Source organism: Nanorana parkeri, unplaced genomic scaffold (assembly GCF_000935625.1).
Source record: "Nanorana parkeri isolate BGI_ZX_2015 unplaced genomic scaffold, ASM93562v1 scaffold576, whole genome shotgun sequence".
NCBI classification, from domain to species: domain Eukaryota; kingdom Metazoa; phylum Chordata; class Amphibia; order Anura; family Dicroglossidae; genus Nanorana; species Nanorana parkeri.
In genome coordinates, this window is record NW_017306844.1 from 672,524 (window position 1) to 685,052 (window position 12,529).

Consider the following 12,529-nt stretch of genomic DNA (forward strand, 5'->3'; position numbering starts at 1 on the left):
TTCCTGCACTACTACCCCCCCAACAACTCACTGACTGGTTTTTCCGCAATACAAAACTCACCACCACTGGAAATACTGGTCCCTGCAATGGCCAGACTGTTCACTCTGCAGCCCCCACCACTGCTGGACAGTCCATGCTGTGTGATTGTAGATGATGATTAAACACCACACGATCATCAGTAAAACCTTCTATTGAGATTTGCACAACCAGAGCCTCAGAGGAGTTGGTTGGTACAGAACAAAATAGGTTTTAAAGCCCAGAATATTAATATTTTTCTAGTCTTTTATAAGCCTGACTTCCTCCTGGTGTCCAGCAGGCCCACTTCCAGATGTGTGCACTACCTCTGCTCTGAATCCTAGTCCATGTATAGAATTAAATAAGGGGGCCACTAAACTCTCTTATTCTGACACATAGCCATTATTTTGGGTATCTTACTGGCCCTGGAAGCATGCTACATGCAAATAAGCAGCTCTCCTGAAACCCTGGCAGGATTTAGTGTCCATGTGTCAGAATAAATGACAGCTCTGTTTCTTCCAGTAAAGAACTGGCAAGGCTGCTGGGTGTGGTGAAATTTGGCATCTGCGGCATACCTGTCAAACAGAAGTCACCTGCCAATAGCTGATGGACTCTGAGTTACCTGGCCTGGGTTATAGGAAGTCAGTCAGTGCACTGGATATAAATGAAGTCACTTCTGCAGGCATGTCGCCTTACAGTACAATGTGCATGCATATATTGGTGCTGGAACGAGCTCAGTGCTGTATCTTGCTGGGCAGCGCTTTGATTCACCTCGATTAGTAGCACTGCGCTGCGTCTCTGCTGGGTAGCACTGTGCACGCAGTGCTGGAAGTATGACGTATAATGGGCTTTCATAAGATTTCATGTGCGTTCTTTGTGTTTGTCTTGTGAAGCAGCCATTCCATGGAGTCATTTAAGTAAATATTTGATCTGTACATTATTCATTTACCAGACCAAGTGTAATGCTAGAGGGAGTTACATTGCTCCCGTACAGGCTCCGGCTCTAAACGTTTTGCTTTGCCTCTGTTAGAGTGCTGAATCCCGTGCTAATCAATCCATTAATAATGTGGCTCCAGTTTACTTCCATAGTAGGTGGGATATTTATGAGGCGGGGAGTGTTCGGCGCAAGTTTTATGAACCGCCTATTTGTATCCCCTGCTCTAAAATGTGTCTCACCGTGTACTAAGCCTGTGCTTTGTCTGTATGTGCCTCCCTTATGTTTTTTTTTTTAACAGAGGCCCAGCCACAAGGTATACAGCTGGGACGGAGTCACTATGATAGCCCCATTTAGGGGCCTAATCACACTAGTGATGTATTCATTGACTTGGATATACCACACTGCAACCCCCAACATGACCGGATATTTTGCACGACAACCCCCCCACCTTGATCAGATATATTTTGCACGACAACCCTCCCACCTTGATCAGATATATTGTGCACTTCAACCCACCCACCTTGACTGATTTTCCACAATACAAACCTCACCATAACTGGAAATACTGGACTACATTCTCTGCCATGGCCAGACTGGTCACTCTGCAGCCCCCACCGCTGCTGGACAGTCCATGCTGTGTGATGGTAGGTGGTGATTAAACACCACACACTTGTCAGTAAAACCTTCCACTGAGATTTGCAAAACCAAAGCCTCAGAGGAATTGGTTGTACAGAACAAAATAGGTTTTAAAGTCCAGAATATTCTTCTAGTCTTTGTCGTTGTCAACCCAGGACAAGACTCTGAGTTCTTTTATGAAAAGGTGAATTTATTGACCATACAGCAATATTGTCAATATTGGAGAGATACCAGAGTACTCTCCTAAATTGCTCTTGCACTCACAATTTGTAGTTTAACAGAATACAAGTGGCGTTGACCGTCCCCAGGCAACATGAAGGGATATGTGACTTGTTTGCAGTTTTAGATTCAGGATTACACATGATTTATGTGCCATAATTATCTGGACACTAGGAGTTCTTAATGAAGGTGAAAGGATAAAACAGGAAAAGTGACCATTCATTTTCTGGACAAAAAAAAACTAGGGCAGCATTGCCTTGGGCAAAGTACTCAATAAACAGGTGCAAATAGGAAACAAGAATGACAACATGTATTCCACACTTCCACCATACCCTACCTTACCCTTCTCACTCAAAGCCCATCCCCAAGCACACCTTACTGGAATGTCGAAAGTTCGGTCTTCCATTGGCACAGTTCAAAAGTACATGCAGGAAAAGGATTACGAATCTTGAAGCAAAGTTAATGCAGACATAGGATGATAACATTCAAAAGAAGATGGAGTCAAGTAAGTCTTTTATAAGCCTGAATTCCTCCTGGTGTCCAGCAGGCCCACTTCCAGATGTGTGCACTACCTCTGCTCTGAATCTTAGTCCATGTATAGAATGAAATGAGGGTGTCACTAAACTCTTTCATTCTGACAATATGTAGCCAGTATTTTGGAAGCATGCTACATGCAAATGAGCAGCTCTCCTGAAACCCTGGCAAGATTTAGTGTCAGAATAAATGACGGCTCAGTTTCTTCCAGTAAAGAAATGGCAAGGCTGCTGGGTGTGGTGAAATTTGGCATCCGCGGCATACCTGTCAAACAGAAGTCACCTGACAATATCTGATGGACTCTGAGTGACCTGGCCTGGGTTATAGGAAGTCAGTCACTGCACTGGATATAAATGAAGTCACTTCTGCAGGCATGTTGCCTTACAGAACAATGTGTAGGCATATATTGGCGCTGGGGATGTTGAATTTCATAAGAGAGCAGACATTTGCTGTTATCCTTTACCAAGTATTAAACTCAGAGCAGCAGAAGACAGCTGAGCTGAGGACACTTAATTATTCTAATGTTACTCATAGATGTTCCTCACTACCACATGACCGCATATCCCACAAAAAACCTCAGGACTGAGAGGCTCTCTCATGTCTGAATCCCATACACACGTGGCAGCCAACTTCTCTTCAGAATAGAAAACAATTGGGCAGGTTATTTGACCTTTTTTCCATTTGCTATTGTTCCCCATCATGTCTGCCGCTTCTCCTTCCGTGAGCTGAATGTGCGTGCCTCAGAGTGTACTGTGACGAGAGACTGCCCAGGATATACATATCGGACAACCCATTTCAACCTATGGACGTAACCTGCTTCTAACTGATAGAGGTTTCTTAGAGAGGCTGGAAAATGTCAAATCTGATGGGAGAGATTGTAAAATTTTAATAGTGGAATTCATCCTTTTTTTTATCAAACTTCTGCTTGCTACATATTGTTTTCCTGACCACTGAATTTTTGGCCACTTATTGTCCATTTACACATATTTCTGGAAGTGTAAATACAAAGATTATATTGAGACTTTTCAGGTATTCCCTGAATTGATAAACTACTATTTTGTGAATTATTGCTATTGAGTTGACTCACAATTTTTCTATTTTGCTGCAGTGGATGAGTACAAAGTCGTCCTGAATAGCTGTGTGTAATCTCCTGACAGAACTTTCCCCTGCAGTCATAAATTGCTTAGTGAAATTTGCTCTCCACTCCCTGAGGGCTCCATTCCGATTAGATGATCGCATCGTGTATACACAGGTATACAGCATACTCTGTGGAGGAATTTCTACTTCGGATGTACAGCCAACAGGTTATGTGTATGTTCCCTTACATATTTTATTTATGTATATTCAGGGAGCTCTGTCTTTTACATGCTGTCAATGGATTGTGTTTTGTATGCCTGCTGTATATGTGGCAGTTGGCCTTTGATCGGTTACGTTTACAGAGAATGGCTCATCTAGGTAGGTAGAGGGATTTCTGGTTTTTTTTTTCTGTGCGCCCTGCCATAGTCCTTCTGCTTATCCTGTCTTATGGACCCATCTAGGAAGGTAGAGGCGTTTCTGGTTCCGTTTGTGCACCCTGCCATAGTCCATTTGGTTATCCTGTCCTGCCGACCCTTCTAGGAAGGAAGAGGGATTTATGGTTCCTTTTGTGCACCCACCATAGTGCTTCTGTTTATCCTTTTCTTGTGGACCCATCTAGGATGGTAGTGGGATTTCTGTTTCCTTCTCTGTACCCTGCCCTAGTCCATCTGGTTATCCTGTCCTGTGGATCCATCTAGGAAGGTAGAGAGATCTCTGGATCCTTTTGGGACCTTGCTATTGTCCTTCTGGTTATCCTTTCTTGTGGACCCATCTAGGAAGGTAGAGGGGTCTCAGGTTCACCCTGCCCTAGTCCATCTGGTTATGTCCTGTGGACTCTTCTTGGAAGGTAGAGGGATTTCCTGGTCCTTTTGTGCACCATGCCATGCTCTATCTGGTTATCCCGTCGTGTGGACACATCTAGGAAGGTAGATAGGATTTCTGGTTCCTTCTCTGCACCCTGTCATAGCCCGTCTGGTTATTTTTGTTCTGCAGACCCATCTATGGAAGTAGAGGGATTTCTGATTTCCTCTATGCACCCTGCCATAGCCAGTCTGGTTGTCATGTCTGTGGACCAATGTAGGTGAAGTGACCTCTGTACTTACAGTATAGACTTGTAGTTAGTATGTTATCTTGTGGGCTGTTGTGGTGTGGTGGTGGTCCATGTATATATGTTTTTATTGCATATCCGGTGCTTAATATTGTCTGTAAGTGTATTCTGTTTTGAGGGTGAGCTCTCCTAGCAAGAGGTGAGCTGAAATCTACCTGTAAATGCAAATATTCTTTTACTGTGTATATAGTATGGAGGAGATCTCTGGGCATGCACTTCTAGCTGGATTGCTGATGATCTGCGGGTTATTTTTATCTACAGGGCAATTTATAAGCTGTGTGGTGCTGAAACACCCAGTGTCATAAATACCTTGGTTACTCTTCTACCAATCCACGTCATGAAACCGTAGCGTTATCTTTGAACATTGCATTACAGCTAGTTATTGTTTGGTGTGTTGTAATAAAAGTCTTCACATTTGAGTTTTGCGGCCTAGGCCTGGTGGTCAGTAACGGACGGGTGAGTGCCCATTTGTTGTTTGAACTTATAGAGGACATTGTTGGGACTTGAATCGGTGTCTGTTGAAGATTTACTTTATCTGGGCTCTAGCCATTATCAGAATCCGCCCTTCTAAGGTTGGCCTCTCCTGTTTTGGACAGATTATATGTTTATGTTTGAAGGAAGCAAAGGGCTGCTCAAACTTTTAAATCTCTTTGCTGCTGAGAAATTGAACCACATGTCAATAACCATCATTGATTTTAAGTCTGCTGGAAATGAAGTGACTACAAGCAAGTTGTTAAAGCAGCAGGAAAAGTTTAATTGCTTATGTAGCCCAAGCTTAGTTGTATGTGAATATTGGAGAGACAGTTGCCATGGTCTAAGTGTTTGTTTTACTGACGTGGGTTTTTATCATACTGCTGTTGTCATAGTACTGTCTTTCATTTGGGGGTAAAAGGGAACATGAAGATGCCCATAAATATTGAATGACTTTTGGCCAGTTATATTGTAATGGTTAGATTGGGAACAACCTTAATTTCTGTATATTGTACCTTCCAATATAAGCCAATGCTGGAGGGGTCTCCTTCTTCCACTCCCAAAGGAGTAAACGCACACCCATACCATTTAAACCAGCCTATCAAAAGATTTTGGCAATCCTACAGCCCTCCAGTCTGTTGGTGGCCTTCCTCTTTTATTATCTGAATCCTCCTTTTATATCCAGTGGCGTCACGCGGGGGGGTGCGGCCCGTACCCGGGTGACACCATTGGAGGGGTGACACCAAAAAGACTCAGTCACTTTGGTGTCACCCCCCCCCCCTCTGAAAAGTCGAGCGCTTGGTCATGGACCGAACGCACGATAATATTAGGAGAGAGGGGACCCGGCGGCATACCTTATCCCACCGGGTGACTGTCCCCTTCTCTCTCTGCCGGCGTCCATCACCAAGATGGCCGCCGGCAGGAATCAGAATACTGCCGCGCGTGCGGGATGACGTCATTGTGCACGCGCGTGGTGCCGTCTCGGCGACACTCGGTTACCGCTCCGGGTGTCACCCAGCCTCGGGACGCCCTTGTTTATTTCCCTCCTTCTTACAATGGACATTCTCTTTCTTCATATCCACCATGTTAGATCATTGCTCCTCCTTCATAGTACCATCGGAGGTTAGCGTTCATCCTTCATATCAGTAGAAAGGCATCATGGCACACTCACAAACCAGCATGTAAAACAACTTGTCTCACCACTAAGGACAATGACAGAGGTTTGGATACACGTATCATATCACACCCTGGCTGTTTTCTTCCTTTAAAACACAACCACAATCTGAAGTTGGCATTCCTTCTTGATGTCCTACCATCTGTGGCCAATGTGCCGCCTCCTTTTTTAGGGGTACTGCTTTAGGGCCACCGAATGTTAGAGTATCTGCTAGAAAATATCATAAGCGTTAGGCAGCTTGGGTTAATGATGGACAGAAGCTGTCAGCAAAAACCTGGACAAAGGAATGGCTGTGCATGTAGTATACTTGGACTTTGCTAAAGTGTTCAACACAATTCCCCACACACAGCTAATGTGTAAATAAAAGTTGTTGGTTGTGTAACTAAGGTTCAGTTTGAGGGCTGTGTACTTTGTAACCTGCGTATAAATGAACTAGATTTGGGATGAAAATGCATGTGAGCTTTTGAAAAACTTTGGGCCTGAGAATGGGGGAGGGGGTGTTTTGGGGATGGTGGGACAGAGGGTAGGGCTGGGACTAACAGTGGCGCATTTTTTCCCCAGCCACCAACAGTGGAAAGGGCTTATAGGGGTTGGCTAAATAAAACCTGTGTCTACTCTGGGTAAAGATGTGTGTGCTGGCTTCTTTGTGTAGCAATGTCCTCAGCCGCTGGCAGGCTTTAGGAGATGTTGGGGAGGTGGGTGACCCAGGCTTTGTAATTGACAGCCTAGTGAACTGTCAGTTACAGCTAATGGCAGCAGGTGACGCCTCTTGCTGGGGGTTGCCGATGCCTGCTCTATCCAAAACAAACAAGTTTGGGCTATACATGGGCTATACATACACTTTAAAAACTATTAACTTGTGTATAGCCTTCAATTCCTGAGTGCCTGAAAATGCTACTTGCCTGGCTGTTAAATCTTTCAATTTAATACTTTCTGAGCCACCAACCTTAATCAAGCTTTAAAGAAGAAATCTGGGAATTTCTAATAACTTTTCCCTTGCAGTGGGGATACCCCTTCACTACAAGGGTTAAGTGCTCATTTTTCTCTAGGGGATATAATAAAGCAGATATACTTACCTGATCCTCGATCCCGCCGAGCTCATAGACCACTCCCGCAGACTTTTGTACCCTGGGCTCCAGTGGCCTAAGGATCACTGACGATATCACGATTAATACATGTCCATTGACTTGCATTGGACATGAGGACGCCAAGGGACATTCAACAGCTGCATTGGAGGGGCAAGAGAGGTGAGTGCCAACTGCCACGGGGCCGAGGATCAGCTGAGTATATGTTCTTTATTCATCCCCTAGAGAAAAACAAGCATTTAGCCTTTGCAGTACAGGGTAGCCCAACAACTATACCAGGTCAACATCTCAGAAAGTATTAGAGCAAGAAGATCAATATGCCAGCACGGCAACCAGCATCTTCTAAGGGGGAGGTTAGTTATCTTTTAAAATGAAAATTCTCAACTCCTTTTTAGGCCTCATTTTTAGTGGCGGCAAGAACAGGAGTTTGGTCCTTGGTTTTAAAGCTTCCTGACCAATTAGCAAAGCTCATCATTACCAAAATGTAAATGGACAGTGGACTGCGTAGTCCACATTTAAAAAAAATGTGTAGCATTTGCATGGACCTGTGGTGTGTCAAAACTGTTTATGTATGGTGCTTTTGGCAGATGATGTTGCTTGTGGAACATCTCCGTTCATGTCAACTGAGGTGCACTTTGAGCTATATGATTTCTGACGCAGTTGCGCTGGGGTTGGAAAGTTTTTACAGAAGGCTTAGGTAAAGACTTAGGAGGATCCAAGGACCAAGCTGAGCATTAGAGATGATAGTATAGAAACCCTTGGTATTGTCTCTGAAAAGACAGGTGGATCTATGTTTATAGTATAAAAATAAATGATAGTCTCTGGAAAGACAGTTGGGTCTATATACTCTATATATTAGTATAGAAATCCATGATATTGTCTCTGAAAAGACAGTTGGGTCTATATGTTAGTATAGAAATCCATGATATTGTCTCTGAAAAGACAGTTGGGTCTATATGTTAGTATAGAAATCCATGATATTGTCTCTGAAAAGACAGTTGGGTCTATATGTTAGTATAGAAATCCATGATATTGTCTCTGAAAAGACAGTTTGGTCTATATAATCGAGCAAAAAGCACCATGGGAGTCGCATAGAAAAGAGAAAAAGCAAATAACACCAGATATCACACCACAAACTTACCATGCCTCCAAGCTGGTCACTTTCCCTACATTACTTCCCCTTTAAACTGCCTAATAAAAATAAATCGGAGAGCATATTTTGGTGCAAAATGAATGCATCTTAAAGGCATATTAACACTATAGGCGAATTATTCAGTGACACCCGTGTGAACCATAGTAAATTAGCCCAATATTCTGTGAAAAGCATTAGTAAGACTTCATTTGGAATATGTAGTTCCTTTTGGCCAACTCCTCACAAAAAGGATGCTTAGGGACTGGAAAAAGGGTGGGGAATGGCAACTAAGTAAGTATAGAGCATGCGGGAGCTAACGAGATTTCTGGCAGGATCAACAGGTATTGTTTGCTGTTATTGAACAGATATAAAAATACGCTTTCAATGTCTTATTTAACAAGCCAGAAGAGAGCAATAAGAGAAGTCCATTGTTCAAGTTCATATAAGATCATGGTTATTGCAAAACATGAGGGAGGGCATGAGCTGAGAAAATGCAGACGTATTCTGCTAGAGCTGGCTCCAACTGACTCTGTAGATTACTTCAAAAAGGGTTTTAGGTGGTTTTTTTTTTATTTGCACAAACTGGAAGTTGTAAAGTCCCAGCATATACTACCCTGTTATAACATCAGCTTTGTAATAGGGATACATACTAGAGTTGATTGCAGTCAAAGCTTATGGAAAAAATCCCTTTTATGTAGTGAGTGCTGCCGTCCGCCTGCCCGTCACTGTCATCAACTTCCTGGATTCCCAGTGTGCTTTGCGTCTCTTTCACTGCTGCTTGATGTGATGCAGTCTTGATTTCACAAGACTATGTAGCTCATCATGCATTGCTTCCAGCAAGCCATGATAATGTTCCATTGTTCAGAATTTGAGATATAGTTCAAAAGGCAGGCTCTGTGGGAGTTGGGACACAAAGAAGTGCATATTTCACAGTGATGAGTGAAATTGTGTCAGTGCATTGAGGAAGTACATCGCATGAACATCTTCAATAAGTACGTTTTACAAACCTAGAAAAAACAGGGAGAATGAAGGAGAAAGTCATGAGGGAAACTAGTAAAGGAGGCAACCGAGAGACCAATTGCCATGAGAGAAACTAGTAAAGGAGGCAACCGAGAGAACAATGGCCACGGGGGAAAATAGTAAAGGCAACCGAGAGACCAATGACCATGAGGGAAACTAGTAAAGGAGGCAACCGAGAGACCAATGGCCATGAGGGAAATTAGTAAAGGAGGCAACCGAGAGACCAGTGGCCATGAAGGAAACTAGTAAAGGAGGCAACCGAGCGACTAATGGCCATGAGAGAAACTAGTAAAGGAGGCAACCGAGAGAACAATGGCCACGGGGGAAAATAGTAAAGGCAACCGAGAGACCAATGACCATGAGGGAAACTAGTAAAGGAGGCAACCGAGAGACCAATGGCCATGAGGGAAATTAGTAAAGGAGGCAACCGAGAGACCAATGGCCATGAGGGGAAATAGTAAAGGAGGCAACCGAGAGACCAATGGCCATGAGGGGAAATAGTAAAGGAGGCAACCGAGAGACCAATGGCCATGAGGGGAAACTACTACAACTGAGAGAACAATGACAAACCTGTAGGAGTTACAAGCCTCCGTGTTTGAGACTGGAGAGATTATGCATAGACTGGATACCTGGGTGCTTTACAAGTCACAACTTTATGGAAGAGTGGCAAAAGAAACCCCTGTTATCTAGAATGTTCCCTACTGTTTGCCAGAAGGCATTTAGGAGAGTCTGAAGTCAACTGAAAGAAGGTTATTTTTGTCTGATAATAATTTAAACTTTTTGGTCATTATCATCCCCACTGAAGCATGGTGGTGATGGCATTATTATTATTCAGGGTTTATATAGTGCCAACAGTTTGCGCAGCGCTTTACAATATAAGGAAGGCATGACAATTGCAATACAATTCAAGACAAGATGGTAAGGAGGGCCCTGCCCCTGAGGGTATGTAGATAGCAGAGTCCAGATGTCAGTCTAATGGATAACGTCAGGCTAGACGTTGAAAAGGCTTTTCACTCACCATCCCCAGACAAAGCTGGAGCAGTAGAGAAATGGGGAAAATTGTCAAGTCTTCAGATGAGCAAACCTTCTTTGTATAGCCAAATCAGTTTTACAAGGTGCTATCATCCCTAAATATGTTTATAACTATTGAGAAGAAACAGGGGACTTTGAAGATCTCAAGAAGCACTCAATGATCTATTGTATCTTGCACAAAATATGATCAAATGTTATTACAATAAACTCTCTGTTATCCGGTATTCGACTAACTGGAACTCTCATCTAACCAGCAAAGAAAAATCCCCTGTGTACTTCTGTTCTGCCGATCTACCACCTTCTAGGAGAGAGAGGGCTCTGTAGCACGGAAAGGTACAGGAACCGGCTGAAAGTGCTAGATTATCCTGGGAATGAGTGTCTGAACGATCTCTGAAAAGTGCTGTGTTATCCTGGAAACGGGTGTCTGATCGATTGTCTGTGAAAGGGCGGTATTATCCTGTGAACAAGCGCCACCTATTGATCACTCCCAGTACTGCAATGTATTGCTAATGGTTTAGAGTACAATATACTGTTATGGTATAGTATAGTATGGGGTATAGCATTAGTTGAACCCATATTTAATAGAAACTACATTTATTCAGAATCTACCAATCCCTGTGGATGCCGTATAACTGGGAGTTTACTGTATTACAGAATATTAAACTTCAATGATAAAATCAAAATGTGATCTTCTTTATACACTCAGATCACTTTTAGTTTACTTTTACTTTCTTTAGTTCACACCGGGTCGGTTCGGATGCGCGCACCTGCCGCCATGAACGATCCCATAGATTGCTATGGGGACCGTTCATGCAACCGCACGTGTCAGCACGAACGGAACCACCCCCCCACCCGAACTGCTCACTGCACTATTTTTGCCGCGCTGAGCAGTGTGGTTCCCATACAGGTTGCAATGGAACCGCGCTGACCAGTGTTGTTTTGGGCATTTTTTTTTATTGCGTTTCAGCGTTAAAACGCAATAAAAAAACTACCAAAACCTCCCTTTTTAATATAAGCGCGGTAACCGCGCTGATCCGCAACCCCCCTGGTTTTTTTTATATATTAATCTGGGCTTAGTAAAAATGGCCACTGTGAGAAATGTGTAAAGGAAAAGAAAAATAAGGTATGCAAAGAATAAAAACCTACAATCTATAGGTATATGTTTGTAGATTGTCATTACTAAACATTTCTAAAGGTGTGTTTTGTTTGTCTTTCAAAGATATGAGTAAAGTTTTTCTCTTTAAGGCGTAGCTAGCCCCAAAACCAATATTATTATTATATTACAGCTTACCAGTCCTTAGATGTGGTGACTGCATTAGTTTCTTTTTTTTTTTATTTCCTTTACTTTCACTTGGCGACTCAACCAGTAACACACTTCCTGTCTTAGGGTGGCTCCTCTCTATGGAGGAGCATTGGAGCCACCCTCGGACGGCAGCATTGTCACCCTGTGGGGGAGAGTAGTGTTAGGTGCAGATTTATGGTTGTATAAAAGTTTTTATTAAACAAAGACACAGCAAAGACAGTATAGTAACATGACCCGTACGTGACAAGATCAATGAGACGAGGAAGATATAAGGCATAAAAGGTATGTAAAGTGCCATGAGATACAAGGAAGAATTATAAGCTTCATGGAAAGCAATAACAACAAAACCACATGACAAGTGCAGGACATGGAGAGGCCGCTTAGGCAAATATACCCTCATAAAATGTAAGGTCTGATTTTGATTACTGCATATGTTAGATGCAGATTTTGATAGACTTGACTAACAAATTAAATATGAACTCCAGTTAACACCGTTTTCTTTTTCCTTTTGAGATGATGGATTTATATAAATTAATAAAATCTGACCATTTGTAAGTAAGCATTCCTGTCATTGTTAAATGGTTTGTTCCAAGCTTTCATTTACCACTTTTGATGGACAGCTTGGCCTGGTAAAGGAAAAAACAAATTAAACAAGAAAACTGCATTATGTTCCATTTTTGCTTTTAGGTTTTAAATACATTTTACTATTTTTTAATTTTTTTTAAAATTATAAAATGTTTATTGATTTATATTTTTAAAGTCTCTGCCCCCCCCCCCCCCCCCCC

The 12,529-nt window shown here is 42.7% G+C and overlaps 1 protein-coding gene across 2 annotated transcripts in view; it reads left to right on the top strand.

The window, feature by feature from the left end:
- Positions 1–12,529, top strand: part of EPS8 (epidermal growth factor receptor pathway substrate 8) — a 56,233-nt gene that overhangs the window by 1,268 nt on the left and 42,436 nt on the right. Inside the window, exon 1 of one of the 2 annotated variants that reach the window (XM_018562408.1) lies at positions 3,627–3,646. The exons of the other annotated variant lie outside the window; for it this stretch is intronic. The gene's annotated coding sequence lies outside the window, so the exon portion shown is untranslated. Of the gene's footprint in view, positions 1–3,626; positions 3,647–12,529 lie in introns of those variants that run through there. 2 annotated transcript variants of the gene reach the window in all.